The sequence below is a fragment of the Oxyura jamaicensis genome, chromosome 17, assembly GCF_011077185.1.
Source record: "Oxyura jamaicensis isolate SHBP4307 breed ruddy duck chromosome 17, BPBGC_Ojam_1.0, whole genome shotgun sequence".
NCBI classification, from domain to species: domain Eukaryota; kingdom Metazoa; phylum Chordata; class Aves; order Anseriformes; family Anatidae; genus Oxyura; species Oxyura jamaicensis.
Window position 1 is genome coordinate 9547232 of NC_048909.1, and position 14585 is coordinate 9561816.

Consider the following 14585-nt stretch of genomic DNA (forward strand, 5'->3'; position numbering starts at 1 on the left):
ACCCAGTGCAAGCCCTCCCTTCTGGGGTTAAATAGCGTGTACCGAGAAGCCCGTGTGATCTGCTGTCTTCTCCCCAGTAAATCCTAAGTTGATGCACCGGCATATAAATAGCACAGAGATGTAGCAGCCAAAGCTGAGCGATGCGGGTGAAGGCGGGAGGAGAGGGACGCTTCCACAGCGGGTGCAGTGAGCATTGCCGAGCGGCACGTTGTAGGAACAATAACAACCGTAATCTCCCCGGAGCCCTGTCTTCCCCTTCCACACACACGTCTCCAGCATAGCCCCTGCCCGCCGTCAGTACGCTGCGATGGATGCCCGGCGCGTGGCCGGAGCTGCCCGGCTGGCTGAGCCACGGCAGGATCTTTCAGGCCAGAAGGGATGTGGTGCAGGGAATGTGCAGATGGATCGGGGGGAGCATTTCACATGGGATGGCCAGTGCTGGAGTGAATTGCAAGCAAAGCACAGGGAAATGAGACCTTGTTTTTATTCTTCAGCTCAGTTAGAAAGTAAAGCTCTTCAGTGGATTTCTGTGCATGTATGTGTACGTACATTTCTGTCAGGGTGTGCATGAGACAGACACGCGTTTCTAGGTAAATTGGTCTGTAAATTCACGTGCAGATCAAGGTCAGGGCTGGGTATGACAGGCTCCATTACCAGTCACAGAAACAAACCAGTGGTTTGCTTCCACAGGGAAGCTCTTTAAACCTTACGTGAATCTCTTCAGGGAATCACACAGAAGTATTGAGGTGCCAAGATAAGGCTTTGTCTGAAAAACGTGCCAAATAAGACAGGCACTGCTGTTATCGTTTTGTAGCAGTGCTATTGTAAAATGTCAGGACAGCACGTTAGAATCCACGGAGTGCATGCTTCACTCTCAGACAATGGCAACTTTTCCTTCTTTTTAGCTATGTTCACTCACTGGAGGGGCTGGGAATTTATGAAGCCCGCATCCGGATTTTTCCCTGGATGACCTAAGCTTTTTCCTTCTGGATTTAGCAAGTAAAAGGATTGTGCTGGTCAGCGCAGTGATATTCCAGGGGTTACTCTCTGAGAAGGCAGAGTCGATGGGATTTCGGTGCTGCAGTTTTCACAGATGCTCAAAGTAGGGCACTGTGTTCCGTACAGAAGGCGAGTGAGGGAGCGGGGTGGCCAGGATCTGCCCGGAGTGCTGCTGCTTCACCCCAAAACAGGCAAGCTGGACGATGTTTCTCTCTAGGTAGATGAGCTTTGTTTCTGTGAATTGGCACTACAGGACATGGGAAGGAGCTGTTTGAAGCCAAAGTCATTTTCCCAAATGAAGCCTTGTGATTTCCCTGCCCTCCCAGCACAGGACCCCTGGATCTTGCCGGGCAGTTCCCTTTCAGACAGAGCCCCATTTAGCAGAGCTTTTCCTTAAGGAGATTCACTGAATGGCTGTAGTGCATCTTCGGTGTAGGGATACAAGGTGGGGTAGGGGAGAGGTAGCATTTGGCAGCCTTGAATAAACCCCAAGGATTTGCTTATGTGAGTGTTTAGAAACTGAAAACAAAGGGCATCACTCAGAAACTTATGGTACGCAGACGTGGCCTGGTCTGGAGAAAACCATCTGGCACTAAGCAGGCTTTGACAGCGAGCTGTTAGCTCCCCAGCCGTCCTAGCAGTGTCAGACCTACAACAAGGACCTGCTGCAGCAGGCCTCGGCCTTAGGTGCTGCTCTCAGAGAGGTTGTTGTGGTTTAACCCGACTGGCAGCTAAACACCACACAGCCGTTCGCTCACCCTCCCCCCTCCCTCTCTGGGATGGGGGAGAGAAACGGGAAAGTGAAGCCTGTGAGTTGAGATAAAGACAGTTTATTAAGATAGAAAATAATAATGATAATAATAATAATATGTACAAACAAGTGATGCACAATGCAATTGCTCACCACCCGCTGACCGATGCCCAGTCCAACCCCGAGCAGCCGGCCCCCCCAGCCCGGCTAGCCACCCCTATATATTGTTTAGCATGACGTCAGATGGTATGGAATACCCCTTTGGCCAGTTTGGGTCAGCTGTCCTGGGTTTGTCCCCTCCCAGCTTTTACTGCACCCCCAGCCTGCCCGCTGGCAGGACAGAGCGAGGAGCTGAAAAGTCCTTGGCTTAGTATAAGCAGTGCTCTGCAGCAATTAAAACATCAGCATGTTATCAGCACTCTTCTCATCCTAATCCAAAACATAGCACCCTACCAGCTACTAGGAGGAAAAATAACTGTCCTAACTGAAACCAGGACAGAGGTGAAAGAAAGCAGCAGCTGTGCTGCTCGGTCACCCTTCCAGGGTTTGGTTATGGAAGATAATTTTATCTTCCTGACCATTCCTGTGTCTATTAAAATGCACAATGCATGCAGCTCTGTGTATGAAGGGGCTTGAGCCTTTTAGGTCGCTCTCGTTCATTTCTTTCTGCTGTGCTTCCTTGTCTTCCTCAAAATCCAAGAACTGCTTCAAAGAAGCATCTGGTAGCAGGATAGTTACTTCTTAAATATTTGGTTCTTGACTCCGTCTTGTATTGAAGTTGATTGTCTGCAAACTGCTGCCTTTCTGCTGGAAGTACCCATTGTAACACCCTACTGCTCTGGGGCTTTGTGGAATTTTTGCAGGAGATACCGGAGCAGAAATGAATAGTGCAATAAATGCAGACAAAACACTTGAGGTTGAAGTACTGAGCTGAAGCAGATCGTAAATGATTCTGTTACTTAGCTGCTGCGTATCCGAATTGCTGCTGGGCTATATCTCTCAGTATTTTTAGTTTTACTTTTATTTTGCTTTTCTTGCATGTCCTGTTTATCATGCTGTGTACAGCAGGTGCATATAAATGTCTGAGACGTGCACACACATGCACAGACAGCTAGCTGGCTGGACGTGACACGGATGTAGAGCGGGGAAGAGGCTATAACCATGCGCTTTTTAACCTGTGCTTGATTAATGTGTGCATTTCAATACTTCATGTAAATTTAAAAAGGCAAGTGGTTACCTTCTACCACAGGGGGAGATTTGTACAATGTGTGTTTTGTAACAAAGCCAAACAAGGCAATACCTTTAAGCGCTGGAGGTGTCACGGTGTCTCAGTGGCACCCGTTCCGAATTGCCCTGTGGGATGCGGGTCAGCAGGGGCTGGTGTTCCCACCTTGTGGTGGCACAAAGACAACAGGCAGCTTCCCTCCCGGCGGAGCCGTGCCGAGCTGCCCATACAAAGTTTGGTTGTGGCGTCCCAGAGAGGAGCTGCCAGGCCTGAAGTGTGGGGGGTTTGTCCCTGATAAACCATCTGCCAGGGCCCGTCTCCACTGCCAGGCACCTGCGTGTGGTGCTCCCCTGGTGTGTGTGCGTGGTCGGAGCAGCTATGAAAACTCCAAGAATTCTGTCAGTAAAATTTGGCCAACTATTTTTTGTCTGTGAAGAACATCTGAGGAACTGTTCAAAGCAGGGCTTAGGCAAACGCACTGGTTGTAGCCAAGCAGAGCTCATCTTAGTACAAAGCACGTGGTTGTTTCTCGTGGGATTGGATTTTACATTGACTGAGAAGAGACTTTGGTTCGAAAAAGGTGCAATAAATTGCTTGTGCTAGCTCCAGTAAATTACCACGGGGTTCACGTTGGTGCAGTGGGCCGGATTTTGCCATTCTTTTGCATGCTGATCTTTTTTCTTGGAGCCCCATTACAGTAACAGCGATGCAATTATTGACTGCGAACAGAAGCAGCAAAATCGGAGCAAGTCTAACTGGTGTCTGGTGTGAGAGGTGCATTAATCTGGTACAATCAGTTTATAGAAGGGCGAGATTCAAAGGAGCATTGTGGAATGAGCGTGCCTTTCAATTTGTTGGCTAGTCAGATTGCTTGTTAGAGCTAAAGAAGGATTCTGTTAAACTGGCTTTTTGCTAACAATGTCTCCTGCATCCTGATTTATTACAGCAGCTAACAAAGTTTTTATCACGGAGCTCTGAATGTTTGTCTTTGTAGCGGCCTCTCTGGAATCGGCCACAAATCAGGCATTTGGCAGATGGATTGTTCTTAATTGGACCCGCATTTCTCCTGCAGGCTGTGCGATGGAGCTGGGCTTTGGGCACCCAGAGTGGGGCGGCAGAACTGCAGGAGGTTCTGCTGCCCTTGGTAAATGTGGCGTATGGGCGTTTGGGGTTGTTTTCTGGTGGTAGTGACCTGTTCCATCACTGCTGACGCTCTCTCCCCGTAACCTTTTAAAAGTGATTTCTGAAAAAGAAAGTTTGCCAGGAATGTACAAAGCCCATTAAATGGGGGTCGTTGTTTTTAACCTAAATACACGAGCGTGGTCCCATCTCCTCTGAAACTGGCAAGGGCCACCATAATTGTACACTAGGCCTGAGAGGAGAGGGACACAATCGCTTTTATGGGATGGCTGCCTTCTGACTTTCTTGTTGAAACATGAGTGCTCCGAGTAACTAATTACTCTGATGTAATCCTGAAGTTGATCATTCCTAAAGACACTTTTTCTCAGCGTGCCTAGAATTCATTTAGAGCTGAGGGACACTCAGTTAGTAACATTTGGGATTATTTTGCAAGGGTTTTTATTTTGTTTTTCATAATTCCAGAAGATGACATTCCATTTATGTTTTTTCTTGGCACTACAAAGGTCTGAGCATATGGCTGATTGTTAAATGAGCCTCAGCCTTGGAAGGGGAACAGCCATGCATCGCTAACACCACAGACCTGCACTACTGCGACTCCCTCTTTAAACTATTTTTTTTTAACTCTGTCAAAAATTTCTGCTTATAACCCACAGAGGGAAGAGAAAGCGTACGAGTCATGTACTGCAGTGCCTTTAGTTCCTCATGTGCTAACGCAGTCGGCACTAAGGGCTTTCAAGTGTTCCTAACGGGGTTTTGGATGCAGTAGGAGAACATCATCGTACAGTAAACCTAGCTTGTGAGTTCTTACTAGATCTAATTATCATTTGGTTATTCCCAACAAACCTGATACGCCGAATATTTGTAATTATGATGAAATTGGTTAGGGTTGAGGAGAACATGGTGACTGCACAAGTATGAAGAAGTCACTGTGATTCCTGTGGAAAGAGCAGTGACTCATCCTGCAGCTCTGGCACAGGGCACAACGCACGGGGGGCTTTCAGATCTCTGCGAACATGTCCTGGAGAGCTCGCTGGCTCTCCTGGCTCCTTACTGAGATGGCGTTAGCCACTGAAGCTTCTTGAGTTAGAATGGTAGGTGCACGGTGCAGGGCTTTCATGATAATGAAAATATTTGAGGAAGCACCGCTGAGGTTGGATATGGAAACCATTCAGCTCCATCAGCCATAACTGAAAAGCAAAACAGAACATCCTGCAAGGGCAGGAGCAGGAGCAGCCGGCAGGTACCAGTGTCTGCGCTCCCGTGCGGGGGAGAACGGCCGGCCCCGCTCCACCCTGCAACAAACGCGGGGAGCACAAAGAGAAGCTCACAGATTCAAGGACGGTCTCAGGATCGCCGGCCTCATCTAGTGCCTGCATTTATATCAGGGCAACCTTGTCTAGGAATGTGCAAATCAACCTTTTAATGGGATTCCTTTGCGAAGTATTTCATGAACCAGAAAGTTAATTACTGATCTCCAATTAATGGCTGTGTTAGGAGGCGAGAGTGAAATCAGAGAACTGCTTTGAAGAAGAGATGCAGGAGGAAATTATCAGTTCTCCACAGAAAGTCATGTTGCTCGCCGCCTTCTTCATGGTAGTAGGAAGTTTAGGAAATAGTATTCAAATATTTTTAAAGGGATAAAGCTTTTGGTGGAAAGAGGGTGTTGGGGAGTTTTCTTCTGGGAGACACTGAAGCGAAAACAAACAACCCTTTTTACGGAAGGAAGGGCAATACTCAGCTTTGGAAAAATAAGGTGCAGTTCCCCGATACAGGCATTTTCTTAATGAAGGGGAGTAGAGCTGCAGTAAACCCGGAAGGCTGCAGATGAGTTGCACTGCTCTGTGCACACAGAAATACTGGTAGCGTTCAGCAATATGCTGCTCCCTTAAAGCCATTCAGCGACCCCGGGAGGGGCAGAGACAGCCTGAAACCAACGGGGTGCTTTTCAGCTTCTCCCAAGGCAACAGCAAGGTCTCTGCTATTTCTCCTGGGAAATTTGTTTTAGTTACTTACATATATATATATATTGTATATATAGTTAGGCTTTTGCACATGGATGTGAATCTGTAATTTGTATCTGAGGCTACCTGGGGTAAATGTATTTGTCAGCCTCAAAGAAATGCATAAACACCCTTATCCTGCATGTAAAACATCCTAATTGAACAGGGAAGTCATCTACTGTCTTCCAGTAAGAGACTATCTTCATTCCTAGAAAATTTTCAAGCTTTCGTAAAATGTCAAGGGAAGAGCCCAGAAATTGGAATCACGTTAAGAGCCTTACTCACTTGTCTCTGCTTCCCGGTTTCCTGACCGTCTAAACAAACGCGCCGAGTGCCCCACAGGGCTGCAGCGAGGACTTTGACTCGACTCGGAGTCACGTAGCAAAATGATAAAATCCTTCCTACTTAGGCATATGCAGCACTAGTGGGATAACTGGCTTCATGCATCTTACAATTAGCTTGCAAAAATATGTTTTGCATTCCTGACCTTTTCTCTATAAGCAAGGCCATTGTTTCACTGTCCTGCTTAATTACAAAATATAGTGTTGTGCGATGGTACAGATGACATCGTTGTGTCGTTGGCTCTAATTTGATGAGACATCATAATGGGGAGTTTTCATACTGAGGGCACTGAATTAGTGTAGCGTGAAGCCACATTTCTCTAAACCTACTAAATAAGGAGAAGTTAATTTTATGCTCTATCTTTTTGACGTTTGTAATCAAAGCATTGTATTGCAGCTGCAGATGGTTAGCATTTGAAGAATGTTTGGTGAAGGCGTACAATCGGAAGGCATTGTTTCTGCAGCGGGAGATCAGGTTGATTAATGGATGGCAGGAGGCTGCCTTCCTTGTACTCCTCGTACGGGCAGAGCAGGCAGCGATGGCTCATTTGGCCGCTGCTTGGCAGAGGTGATGGGTGCAGCAGTGGGCACCACGGGGCTACAAGCACACGGTCCTGTTCCTCTCCTTCCTGCAAAGCCTCTGAGCAGGGGCGGCAGTTAGGTTGCGTTGAGGCTGATGGTGTCTGGATATCCTTCAGATGGAAGGCAGACACTGCTACGCCGCTGCATTAACATTTTGTTTTCAAACAGACCGTTTATTCTGACTTTGCCCTGTTGAGATTTTCATGTGCATGAATTTCAGTGCAATTACATTAGCATTACTCTTCATGTCAATAGACTCAAAGAAAAAAAAGAAAGGAAATGCCATCCCTACAGCTTTTATACCAGAAAAGGCTTTCTGTTAGTTCAAGGCCGTTCTGCTGTTTTGTTTGGGTTTGTTTTGGTAATTTTTTGTTTATGACAAAGCTAAGATACTTCTTTCCCAGGCTCAAACATTCTAGCACACAATGAAAACTGCTGCTGCGGAAAACACTACGTTAAAACGAAAAGGATCAGCCTTCCTTTCCCCAGCCCCCGGCTCCCCTCGCTGCAGACCCAGCCGTCACAGGCTGAGGAAGGCCAGCGAGTCGATTCAGTGGGAAACTGTGATCTGGGGTGGGGGTGTCAGTCTGGTTAGGGCACTGAGCCAAGTCGTGTAACTGCAGAGCAATGGGAAGGTGGCAGAAAAAGCCCTGTCCTTTCAGTGGCAGCATGCAATCGCATTTAATTAGCCAAGCCATCGAAGTGTGCTCCCGTTTGTGCCCCTCACACCCGGCAGGCAGGGCAGGGACACCCGCCTGGCCTCTGCCGCAGGTTTCCCTCTCTCAGAATGGGATTTCCCATCTCAGGGAAGGTACAGGGCTGGGTGCACCTGATTTTTCCATCCTCTACTCATCACTTGTGTTGGCAATTAGTGTTAGCAATAGGTGCCTGTCGGAAGGAGGAAATGTTTAACATCGAGTTGAGCTCTGTTCTTTATTGAAACCGCGAGGCTCGGATTTGAAGGTCTGTGTGAGGGGCGAAGACGGAGTTGTGAGTGAGCATATAACGGAGGTGGGCAAGGTTTTCAAGCCTTTGTTCTGAGTGCTGGAAGACGCAGCTGTCTGACATGTATATCTTGTTAGCCCATTTCATATTGCAGTGGTGGTGCACAGAAATCCGCTGATTGTAGCTGGAGGCAGCCCGTGTGCTGAGCCCGCTGCCAGTTGTACGGAGCGCCGGGTGTAATGATGTTCAGGACTTGTGAATACGCAATAACTGTGTCAAGTTCATCCATCAGCTAGGAGGGGAGAAAAAAACAGGCAGAGGAAAAAGGGCTCCTCCGTCCTTCCTCGTCCCCATTCTCTTTAATAATGCCTCATGATAGGGGGCCTCTCATGAAATGATTAGTGGGGAGATTTCAAGAACCTTGTTCGCTTGTGGGCATCTTCTTCTAAGGCTGCTATTACGATCCTGTTTACCTCACTGGCAGTGTGTAGAATTTTAATTGTCAGTACAATTACAGAACATCTCACTTACGTCCACTTCAGCACAATTCAGGTCAGGTGTGATGAAAAAAAAACCAAGAACTGATTTTAATTGAATTAAGGCAGGGCATTTGAGCTAGAATTAAAATAAAATCTGTTTAAAAAAAATACGTAGCTGATTTGAATAAAAGCCAGAAATATGAATTTGGTTTCAATCCACATGTGTTATGTAGGTAACCGTGTGAGACAGGGACGTGGCGCGCGCTGCACATGACCGATGGTGTGCAGGAGGGTGGCATTCGGTCACGGAATGATGCCAGCGGATTAGTAATTATAAAGCCATGGGCATTATATCAGGCTGTCCCCTCTGCTCACATTTACAAATGTCTCTGGGATTATGTCGGCCCTGTGCAATAACCCCCGTGCTCCACGGCTGGTACATGAGGGATTACACACAGCCCCAACTTGAAGTGTTCGGTGCTTCTTCCCCATAGGAGTCCCTGTGCAAAGTGGTCCTGCGGTAGTTAACGGGTGATTTACATAACTCTGTTGTATGCGCCTTGAATAATTAATATTTTGCTTTCCTTGCTGTGTGCGGAGCTTTGTTCCGTTACGGATGTGCGCCTGTACAGTAGCACTCCCAACGATGCACGAGTATACACGAACATGGGAGGATTCACGTGTGTTCTGGAAGAGGTGAGCAGAAAATTATAAAAAATCTCAGTGCTTCTGAGCACTGAAATGAAGGGCTGAGGGCTGCTCGCAGCTCACCGCGGGATCTGCTGCTCACGCTGCCCGGCTGCGATGCCTCTGGGCCCGAAGGAAGGCTGAGCCTGCGCTGGGGGCCGGGGCCGCTGAGCAGCCTCCTCCTGCTGTCACCTGGCCCTGGCGAGGAGCAGCATGTCCCCGGGCTGCCACCCATCGGGCTGCCACCCTTCGGCTGCCACATCAGCACGGCATTGCCCTCCAGGCCCAGGACGAGCGGTTCTGCAGGTAGGGCAGGGCGAAGCACCCGCACTTTGACCGCTTTTCTTGGTTCCCCAGTGCTCTTGAATCTGTGGGATGAAGTCTGGAGCGAGAGACATGTGTGGTGTTTTCAGACACAGCAGAAGACGTGTCTTGCTGCCTTGTGACACCTGAACAATTTAGGTCCTGTATTTTGCTAAAGAAGAGAAAATAATTTGAATTCAGATTCTGAGTTGCTTGAATTTGGTGGTACTCGGATCGAGAGGTTTGGTTTCAGGCTCTTGGAAGAGGAGGGACACGTGCAGCGCGGCATTTCCCCCACACGCTCACAGTCTGAATCGGTAGGGAAGGCCGAGGCCTGGCATTTGGCCGTTCGGGAGCTGTCTTATTTTAACTGTTGTGTTTTCAGAACACCAGCTTGGCGTGGTCCTACCACCACATCACAATGTTTTTTCTTTCTTTTGCTGAGTGCTGAGACGCCTACTTTAGGGCTGTCCCTTAACAGCTCTAATCACGGACACGTCCTTGTTCACCATCACGGCACTTCCACCACAGCTTTCACCGATGCCCCCCGCCAACACGGAGGGATGGCTTTTGGCAGTGGCTGGCTGGGCGCGCGCAGAGGGTTTGCCCCAGAAGCTGTAAGGAGTGGGGTGCGCGTGTCGGGGAGCCCTCGTGGTGCATGCCCGGGGCACCGCTCCGTGCTGCCCATGGGCTGCCCGAGCTGCACATCGCGTCTGCGGAGGCGCTCTGCGTGAAGCCTCTCTCGCTCACCCAGAATTAATGGTTCACTGATCATCGCTCAGACCTTACGGATTAGGGAGCAGGGAGGAGGGCTGGCAGGGGGTGGCTAGAAGACAGAGCAATTTGGATTGCAATTAGTATTTCATTTCTTTCCTTATTCCCTGTTTGCTTGAATTGGAGATGGCATGTTAGAGCCAAGCAAGGATTGATGTCCCAGCAGTGGAAGTTCCCTGTGCACCAGAAACCAGCAAATCCACCGCAGTCTGCAAGCTCCCCAGGGAGATAAAACACTCAGTCTGTGGAGCTGAAACATTAGGGGAGCAAGTTTTGTATAGCAAATGTTGCAAGGGAGCAGATGTGCCCAGCCTGCCAAAGCAGGAAAACTTCACTGGCAATATCACACCCTTTTAATGACGACGTTTCCATGTTGTCCCTCTCCATCCTGTCTTCCTTCCTGCTTGAGCTCCGTGAGTGTGCTCCTTGCTAGGGGTCTTTTCTGGGGACTGCAGCTGGGGCAGGTCCCTGATGGACACAGCAGCCTGTCTGAGCAGTCCTGCAGCAGGCAGCCTGACCCCAGCCCACTGGGTGCATCGCGGAGTCCTGGAGAATGGAATTGTACATTTAGTCATTGCCAAAACCTTAGCCAGCAGTTGGAAGTCTGCTTTACTGGTGAGATTGTGTCTGATGTTGGAACCTCCAGGGGATTTTTTGATTACACCAGTAACCACAGTCTGGGTCACACTTTGCAATAATTACCCTGATGTCTGAAAGGTTGTTAGAAGGTCCCTAGAGGAAGGGGCCCAGATGCACTGCAGAATTTAGAGGTATATGCTGGCAAACCTTCAGCACTTAGAGATTTATTTAAGTTAGCTCTTTTAATTGCTTTCTTGCATCCCTATTCCATTATAAGCTCTATGAGCCATCTAGGGAAGTGAGGCTAGCTACCACTAAGCTCCTCGATCCTTCTTCCTTTAACTAGTTACTCCTGCCTTCATTTACACAGGCACCAGAGCCCTGCGGAGTGGGTGATAATTCTGATTCTGCTTTAACGTGATCTAACCGAACATGTAACTTAAGGAGAAGTCATCAGCTGACTCTGTGTGATTTTTGTTTAACTCCCATCTCTTAAACGTGGCTTATGATCCATGTATAACATTGCTGCTTCCCCAGACTGCTGGCAGCTTCCTCGATACGTATTCACAAAGCAATTCCAGGGCCTTGAGTGAGACCTGCAAGAAAAGGGCAAGGAATGATTTGGCAAGGAAAGATTTGTCTTTGTTTCATTATCACGGCCCTTCTGTACCTGTTTCCGACATGCACTGGAGAGCTTTCCGACTTGCTGCCTTCATATCTACGGCTCGCTCTCTGTGCAAACCAAGGCAGGGGGTTTTGCCCTCCTTAGATAAAGTCACTCACGCTGAGGTTCTCACTCACCTGATTACCCTCATTCCCAGCCCTCTCGCAGCGGGCAGAGCCTCTGCACACCCCTTGGTCAGAGCAAATGTTTTGGTAGCAGGGAGTGACAGAGCAGAGTGGCAGGAGCTCGTCAGAGCGATGGCCCGGGGAGCCCAGGGCCTGGTGCAGGTTTGTGGCTGGCTTATTCCCTGGCTTGAGAGCTTGGTTCTCCCTTCGGAATGCTGTTAAAAGTCTCATTGTCTTAAACAAATAAAAATCCCATCGCAGCCTTGTGAAGTTTCTGTTCTCAATCACATCTCGTATCAGTGAGTGCTGCCAACACAGTGAGATATATGATACATAAATTATAACACACATTTTTAAATCTATTGTTAGCCGTCTTTCATCGCTGTTATCTCTTCCTTGGCCATTTTAGTGAAAGGCAGTAAGTGGAGTAAGTGGTTTATTTCTAATTTCACCATGCGTTATTTGCTGATAATTGGCTAGAGGACACCTCCCGTGCCACCTCCCCTTGTCTTTTTCAGCTGAAGAGACGCCTCTTGCTCCCCCTGGCAGTCCCTACGCTTCCTCTCACCTCTTGAGGCTTTCCCCAGTGAACTCAGTGCACATGCACGTGCGGGCTGCCGCTGGAAGAAGCACCATTTCCATAACTTCTTCCTTGAAAACGCTGGCGTGTCTGTTCTGTGCATCCCTAAGACCGGCCCCCTGGGGAGCTGAGCGTGAACGTGAGCGTGCGTGAGCGTGCATCACCTCCTCAGCAACACCCTTCGTAGCTTTGGAGCTCTTCTGGGGTGTGCATCCCAGAAGCAGACGGGTACCTGGCCCAAGCAAGGCACGACACGGCACAAGGATGGGCGGGTGCCGGCAGCTTTTCCCCTGGACACCGTCTCCGTGGCCCCCAGGGGACACTGGCTGCAGGGCTCCAGGCCGCCAGGCACTTCCTCAGCCCGGGCACAGCGCGGCCTGCTGCCTTTAGTCCAGCCTCCTCCCCGTCCGCCGCTGAGGCTCCTCATCCCTTATTGCCTCAGAGGAACATATCTTTTTGTTAAAGTGAAGTGATGGAGAGTCAGCATTACACAGAGGAATGAGTTATAAAATAATGGGGCTAATAAGCATGTAAAATAACCTGACTGTACGAGAGTGCGCTCTGTGGAACAGCAGCTGCCGCAAATATATTCAGGTTATCAGCGCGCGGCTACTTTGTGCTGAGAGGGCTTAGGTGTAATGAGAGTTACTGCATCACGGGAACTCTTGACAATGAATAGTGACATTTTCCAATAACAACTTTTAGAAATGAAAAGGCCCTCTGTACAAACGCCGAGCTGACTGACAGGCCGGGGAAATCCTCTCCCTGCCCTCGCCCCAGGTGCAGCGCACGCGGCGCTCGCAGCTCCTCCCGCGCCTCCGGACACCGCGCCTCGAGCCCGCAGGGCCCCGCGAGCGGCAGCCCGGCCGCTTTGCACCACTGCTCCCCAGCCTCGGTCCATCCTGGGGACGCCCCGGGGAGCTGGGTGGGTGGCACTGGGAGCACTGGGTGCCCGCTTCTGGGACCTGGGCTCGGGTCACCAGGCTGCTGCCAGGCGGCCGGCTGCTGGCTCCTGGTCCTGCTCCAGCCCTGCGCCAGAGCACCTCTAGCCCGGCACCACTGCCTGTGCTTTGAAGACTCATCAGTAGTTTCCTGGGCTAATTGTCCCGGCCTTGGTGTTCTAAAATTCACATTCGATTTTTTTTTCCTTTTTATTTTTTTTTATTTAAAATGCAAAAAAGGTTTCGACTTGAATAATTGCAGCACCAACCCGATCATAGGTCTGAAGGTTTTGGAAGAATGAAGTTCCCTTTGAACATTTAAAGTAATTCCCTGGTTCCTCACCTCCCCGAGCCCATCGTCCTGCTTTGCTCCCAGCCAGCGCGCGCCGTTCTTGCTCCTGCCTCCAGTGAATTCTGCCTGGCCCAGAGCAGCGTGTCAGTGTCTGCGGGATCAGAGGAGTGCTGTATCACCTGCATCTCTGGCATTTTTCTTTCCCCCGGTGTGATGTGTTAAAACCACACACCTTGTCACCAGGAAGCCAGCAATGTGTCATTCAGCTCGGGGAGTAGTTTCTCTGGCCACACTTCTTCCTCTCGTATTTTTTCCTTTCTGTATGTCAGTGCGTAAGAACGTGGCATTAGATTGGGTTCGTGCTCTTGGCGTACGGTGTGTAAAGAATAACTGATCTGGTTGCTGTCAGTTAAACACATCGGAGAAATGGAGTCTTCCTAATCGTATTCGTCCTGATAACTGAATAAAATACAAACAGATCTTCAAAGCCTCTTGTATGATAGAGTTTGGGGCGGGCCAACCGTTGCAAAAAGTGGTTAATAAAAACCCTAATAAATGTCGTGAGCTGGCTTTGCAGCTCTTCCTGTGATCTGACCGGTGTTTCACGATTATTTAACACCCATTTGTAAACCTTAAAAATTAAATTCATTTTGTACAGTCTCATGAAAAATGTATTCGGAATTCTTCATTAATTTTTCATTGAAAAATTGAGTGAGTAATCACCTGCCAAAAATTAGTAAGTCTACATCCAACGCTTTGTGAAGATCACTTAGGCTGGGCTATTCGCCCAGGGATTTTATCTACCACTTGCACCCCAAACACTCTGGGAAGTGTTTCCTCGCAGCCCAGGGTCCAGCTCTGAGTTCGGAGGTCACGGAGCTCCGAGGCAGCGGTGTCGCGGCCCCTGTCCGTGGGTTCCCCTGGAGCATGTCTTGGTGCTGCCCGTTCCTGTGCTGCAGGAGGTCACCTTGTTCCTTGGCATAGGTTTGCCAAAAACTCTAGCTGTCGTGTTATGATCAGGAGCTGGTGTCTGTTGCTGAGCTGAAACAAGCTGCGGATCTGCTCAGCGGTGACTGGTGAGAATGCACAATTACGGCGTACACAACACACACGTGAACAAGACGGGGACCTGGGATGTGGGACGCACTGGGGAGGTCGGCTTTGTACCTTTCATCTCT

The 14585-nt window shown here is 49.2% G+C and overlaps 1 protein-coding gene across 8 annotated transcripts in view; it reads left to right on the forward strand.

The window, feature by feature from the left end:
• DAB2IP (DAB2 interacting protein) overlaps positions 1-14585 on the forward strand; it is a 212449-nt gene that overhangs the window by 111201 nt on the left and 86663 nt on the right. The gene's annotated exons all lie outside the window — the stretch shown is intronic.